Consider the following 6,943-nt stretch of genomic DNA (forward strand, 5'->3'; position numbering starts at 1 on the left):
TCCGGTGAAATATAAACAACAAGAATAATAACAACGCTGAATTCCCGTGGAAGGTAAAAAGGTCTGCATTTAACAGACAGATATTCCAGCTCCAAAGAGCTATGACGTGTTATAATCTCTGAGTTTGTGCACCAGCTCTCTCTAACAAACACGCACAATCCTCCTCCTCTGCACTTCCCCACATTCCTGTCTCTGTCCAAACGATGTAATAAAAAACCTTCCATATCAATAACAGTGTTTGGAATAGTGGGGTTCAGCCAGGTTTCAGTGATTAACAGCATGCAACAGTTTTTCACAAACTTACTTGAGGAGACCTGTAACCTTAAGTCATCCATCTTGTTTGCCACTGATCTGGCATTAGTCAGAAAGAGACTTGGGAGTGGTAGTCGCTTTGTCTGTTTTTGCATCCTATACAAAACACCAGCCCTACAGCCCCTTTTCTTCTTCCTCTCCTTACGTTTCCTTTTCCTTCTCACTCTCGCTTTTGCCGGAATTACAGTCCACAGAGAGCCGGGGGACCTTGCAATCTCTGATGGTATGCCATGTTTCCAAATAAATTTAGCTGTTATCTCCTGTTTACATTGCAATCCAATCCTCATAAGTTCACAATTGCTGTAGAGTATATTCACTCCGCCGGAGGTATTCACAACACCAGATAATACACACAAAAACATCCATAAAGAACGCCAAGTCGAAGAGCACTGAGCTGCAGCACCGGAATGCGCGGCCATTTCTAACTGTCATCCAACAGTTCACCTTTAATCCAGCTTTCCGTAATTCTCTCAATACTTACGGATGTGTTATAAATGCTCTGTCCGCATCTCACTATAAATCAAAATGACGTCTATATAAGCCCCAGCAAATTGTTGTACTGGTTCTAATACCCGATCCATGAGCCTTTGAAAGGTAGCAGCCGCCCCATGTAACCCAAATGGCATTCGGACAAATTGGTACAACCCTCTTGGGGTGACAAAGGCCGTTTTCTCCTTATCTTCTTCCCTTAAGGCAATTTGCCAATAACTTTTGGTTAAGTCAATGAGGTGAAATATTGTGCTTCTCCCAACCTTTCTAAAAGGTCTTCTACTTTAGGCATGGGATAGGCATCGAACCGGGACACCTCATTTAATTTTCTGTAATCAACACATAATCTAACGCCACTACCCGGTTTAGATACTACTACGGGGTAACTCCTCCATGGACTATTTGATGGCTCTATTATTCCCAACTCTAGCATGTCTCCTACTTCCTTGTTTATAGTATCTCGCAGATGATAAGGCCAATTCCTAGTCCCTGATCTAGCAATCTTATTAGGTACTGTGTCTATCTTATGTTCGACATATTGTGTATATCTAGGTTTACTCGAAAATACATCACAAAATTCCCTCTCTATGGCCCTGAGGGCTTCCCTTTCGTCTTCAATGAGTCCTTCATCTAACGTTAGTTCGGGTGTTTCGTTCATGCACAACCCTACTTCTGGTCCAAAATCTTCTTCCTCTATTTCGCCTAGAAACACTTGTCTCTCGTGTCACAATTTTAACAAGTTTACATGATGTATCCCAGTTTTCTTCTTCCTATCCGGCGTCTTGATCTCATAATCCACCTGTCCCACACATCTAATCACCTCATAAGGTCCTTGCCACCTTGCGAACAGTTTTGCATTATCTGCTGGCAGCAACAAAAGGACCTTTTGACCCACTTCAAATGTCCTTTCCTTTACATTCTGGTCATACCGTCGTTTCTGTCCCTCTTGTGCTCGGGCTAACCTCTCCTTGGCCATCTGCGCTACAAGTTTAAGATGTTCCCTCATCTCCACAACTTGCTGCACCACTATTTGCGCCTCATCTCGTCCACTTTCCCATTTCTCTTTTACCAAATCTAGAATTCCCCGGGGGTTCCACCCATATAACATCTCAAAAGGGGAGTACCCTGTAGAAGCCTGAGGCACTTCCCTTATAGCAAACATGAGAGGAGCTAACAGCAAATGCCACCTGCAGGGTTTATCCATGACCAATTTATGCAGCATTCCCTTTAGGGTCTTGTTAAACCTCTCCACTAATTCATTTGCTTGCGGATGATAAACGGAGGTATGTGAGGGTTGAACTTCCAATAATTTCCACATTTCTCGAAAAGTTTGGCTCATGAAGTTAGTCCCCTGGTCGGTTAGCACTTCCTTGGGAAATCCTAACCTAGAAAAAACTGACATTCGTTCTCTGGCCAACACTTTAGCGGTAGTAGATCTTAATGGAATGGCTTCTGGATATCACGTGGCGTAGTCTATAATCACTAATATGTGTGTGTGGCCTCCTTCAGACCTAGTTAAAGGTCCTACTATATCCATGCCTATCCTCTCAAATAGATTATCCACTATAGGCATAGGTATTAAGGGGGCACCGGGTCGAGGTTTCACTTGGGTCTTCTGGCACTCGTCACATGTTTTGCAATACTCCTCTATTTCCTTTGACACATTGGGCCACCAGAATCTACTTGTTACCCTAGGAATCATCTTGGCAGCTGCCAAATGACCTGCCATAGGGACATCATGAGTTAATTGTAACACATTCCCCCTCCATTTTCCAGGCACCACCAATTGCTTAACTCCTTCCTTATTCACACAATATAATAACCCATCAATCATTTCAAAACCCACATCACCACGAACTACACTCCCTTCTTCCTTTGCCCTTTGCAAGTATTCTTGCAACGAAGAATCATCCTGTTGCCAAAGTCTAGTTTGTGCGTGCGACGTCTCTTGCAGAAAGTCATTTTCTCTTTCGCTTTCCCCGCATTCTCCTTGCAAGCTCTCCTTTAAGTCCAACAAACCCTTGGCGCCAACCCAGTCCCTTCCCAATAGCATTTCTCTCGTTAACCCAGGTACCACCCCCACTCTCATCAGTCTCTGTGTTTTTCCTATCTCCACATTCGCCCAGGCCACCTTGTACGTTTTAGAATCGCCATGTATACAAGTTATAGTCATATCATCTTCCCCTTCTACCCCTTCCAGCTCTCTTACGAGTTTTCGTCCGCATCCAGTGTCTACCAACACCCGCTTCGTTTGTCCATTCACTTTTGCTAGCACTTCCCATCCACTTTTTTCTGACCCCTGTGCACACAATGTCTCTCCAGTTTGGCTCACCCATGAACAGTCCATCCCTGGGCAGTCCCGCCGCATGTGGCCCTCGATCCCGTAGTCAAAACAGACAAGCCGTCCATCTTTTCCTCGCTTCCATTTGTCTGCCAGCTCTTGTAAGCCCGGCTTGAATGTAATCGGGCGAATAGGCTTGGAGGCCATGGGGGTGAATCCACGCCCGCGCGTGGAAAACCCACTGCCTGCAATGCCACGCGGGAATGACCCTGAGCTGCTGCCGGTAGCCATCTTTTTGCACGTCTGGCCACGTTCAGCGTGGGAGGAGCTTTCTTTCCCTCCCTCCTCTGCGTTACAAAAATCCTCCACTAGGAGGACCGTGTCTTCCAATTTCTTCGGATGGTTCCTTTGTACCCAGCTGCGCATATTCTGGTTCATAGTCGTAATCGTTTGTTCCATAACTACAGCCTCTACTAGTTGTTCCTTAGTTTTTTCCTCAGGTTTTAGCCACCGAATAGCATTAGCCTTCATCCTTTGTGCGAGGGGTCTGGGATGTACGCTCAGTTTCATTTTTAAGTCCCGAAACTGTTTTCTGTATGCCTCCTCCGTCAGATTTAGAGTGTGCAAAATGGCGGTTTTCACATCCTCATAACACGCGGCTTCTTCAGGGGATACGTAAGGTGTCCACTACCTCTTGCAAGACCCCCGTAAGACAAGGGATCAACACCAGAGTCCACTGCTCCTTTGGCCACCCCGCTGCGGTAGCTACTCTTTCGAACGTGTGTAGGTAAGCTTCTGGATCATCCGAAGCCTCCATCTTTTGCATCCTAATGAGTGCTGGCCCCGCCACCCAAGGATTTCTCGCTCCGGACTCCTTTTTCTCTTCAAGTTTCAAAAGTCTCTGAGTAATTGCCATTTGTTCAGTTAAACTATCGATGAGCCTTCTCTGTTGTTCCACTGTCTGTTTCAATTGTGTCATCTCTTCGTTTCCCGCCAAACCAACTGCCCTACATTGGGCACCACTGTCATAAAGTCCTGGGGGGTCGTAAGGCGGTTGGGGCAGGTAAACAAGCAAGGGAGACTCTGGAGTATTCTGCCATACAAATGTTTTATTAACATTCAACATAGGTGTGTCTATAACCACTTCAGTCGGAATGAACGGCTCTGTCTGAGGCAACACATTTTCAACAAGTCCAACAGAGTTCACATTATAACGTTGCTTCAAAAGGGGGGAGCCGGTCCAAAACGCTCCCGGTCGGTGGGCTTCCGCAATTGCTTTAAAATTACTAGTTTTCAATATCCCCTTCTAATTTTTATTTCACTGGTCCATTGTCATCAATGGCCACATTCCACATTTTTCTATACTGTTTCTCAAGGTTAATTTGGTAATCGCTTTTCCAGTTCCTTGCAAAGATGAGCCTTGCCATAGGCACCATTTAATAGCTAATTCCTTTTCTTCTTTCCTCCCTTGGTTATTATTAACCACATTCAATAAGGCAATCATGGATTCAATTGAGTTATTTCCCTAATCTCCTATAAAACACCTCCAGCACAGAGATGATACATTATTATTTAATACTGTACATTCAATGCCACCGGAATTGAATGGCATCTCCATTTTACTTCGTAGCAATTTTCTTTTACCCTTATGCTTCATAATTCTGTTATTACTGTGAAGAGTGTGGTTTGCAGCTTAGGGATCCATCTGGACCAGGCACTCATCATGGAAACACAGGTGGCCTCTGTGGTCCGCTCCACCTATTTCCATCTGTCCATCTGCGTCCCTATCTTTATGTTGGGTCACTCACCACTCTGGTCCATGCGCTCATAATCTCGAGATTAGACCACTGTGGGGACTTTGAGATTGATGCGGAAACTCCAAATGGTGCAGAATGCGCCAGCCAGACTTCTTAGTGGGGTGAAGAAACACCAATGTATCACTCCCACCCTGGCCACCTTACACTGGCTGCCTGTTCGGTTCCACGTTGGTTTCAAAGTATTAATGATTACATACAAAGTCCTAAATGGGTTAGGACCTCGATACTTGGCTGGACACCTCCTCCCACCTAGCTCTACTCGTATCACCCGTTCTAGTCAGGAGGGGCGACTGAGGAGCCTAACGCTGAGGGAGGTCCAGAAAGAAAAAACGAGACACCAGGCCTTCTTGGCAGTGGCCCCTCGACTTTGGAACAGCTTGCCATCAGAGATCCATTTGGCCCCCTCGCTGGGCATTTTTAAAAACCAACTTGGAAGACCTGGTTATTCAGACAGGCCTTCCCTCCGGGCACTATTTAAATTTCTTTTTATTTTCTCCATCTTGAATTACTATGTGTTGTTAACTGCTAATTTATTTTTATTGTTTTACTTTGTGTTTTGTGAGCCGCCCAGAGTAGACTATGTCTAGATGGGTGGCATACAAGTTCAATAAATAAATACGCAAATAAATAATAAAATAAATATTCCATGTTTTACTCCAATCTTTCCCTTCAGTTTCTTTAACCATGTCTTCCTTTTAACACCTGGGGGTTTATATTATGCCTCTTCTCTCGGTTTGCACATTTCACTTACGATCTCCTTTCTATTTTTCATTGCTTCTAACGTCAGTCTTTTTTAATAGTTTCCTCAAATTCCACAATTTTTCTAACTTCTTCCTTTCTTTTCCATTCTTTTGCCTATTTTCCTAACTAAACTATGTTTCCTCATGCAATCCTCCCTTCTCCCACCAGCTTCCCTATTTGATTGCTATCTTGTATCCGCTTCATCCAATCTTTTATAAACCCATTTAAGAATTTATGGAAAATTTCTCAACCAGTTTCGTCAGAGGGGAGATCGGCAGACTTAATACTCCCCTGTAATGTTACCAACTTTCTAACAAACTTTTAAAAATAGGCTCATCAGTCTTCTTAACCTCTTCCCCAATGTTTTGAAAAAAAATTCTCCAAAATGTTCTCCCTTCCATGCATTTCTAATGCTTTCCATATTAAATTCATTTCCTCCATAATATAATTTAATATTGACTATCTGATGCCCTTTTTCTTTTTCTGATATGTATCACAGTTACTTACCAGTCCTAGCTTTTTTATTATTGTACTTAAGGAATTAATCCGTATTGGAATGGTGGCTGCAAGTCGAAAAGTCTGTAAGTTGAATCTCCATTGACCTACAATGCACTGAAAACCGATTAATCCCATAACCAGTGGTTTTTATTCTATTTTTATTCCATTTTGTTTTTTTTCTGGTCTGTAAGTCGATTCTCTGGCTGCAAGTCGAATCTAAATTTTGCAGCCAGAGAAGTCTTTAACTCGAAAAGTCTGTAAGTCGAGCCGTCTGTAAGTCGAGGGTCCACTGTATATGTTAGTCATCACTTGCCATTCTTTTAACTGCATGTCAGTAATTTTTAGTGCTAACATCCAGAATAGGAAATTTAATTTAAGGATCTGTTTCATTTTAAGTAATGTAACAGCTTGGGCCGAGGCTACCTGAAGGACAGTATCTCCCTATATGCGCCTTCTCGGTGATTAAGATCAGCAGAGGGGGTCCTCCTCTCAGCCCCATTGCCAGCCCAAGGACAGCTGATGGGGACACAGAAGAGGAGGGCCTTCGTGGTGGTAGCCCCCGGGCTATGGTGCACTCTCCCTCGGGAGATCAGGAAAGGGACCTTCCCTGTTTATCCTTCTGAAAAAAGCTAAATACCCATCTCTTCAGGCTGGCTTTTAACAATTATGAATCCCTGCACCCCATTTTAGCAGATAATATTAATTTTTCCTGTTTTAATATTTTAATTGTATTTTAAATCATATATTGTTTAATTTGTATTCTAATATTTAACTTACAGTGTTTTTAACTGTGTGACTTTTAATG

Source organism: Pogona vitticeps, chromosome Z, assembly GCF_051106095.1.
Source record: "Pogona vitticeps strain Pit_001003342236 chromosome Z, PviZW2.1, whole genome shotgun sequence".
NCBI lineage: Eukaryota > Metazoa > Chordata > Lepidosauria > Squamata > Agamidae > Pogona > Pogona vitticeps.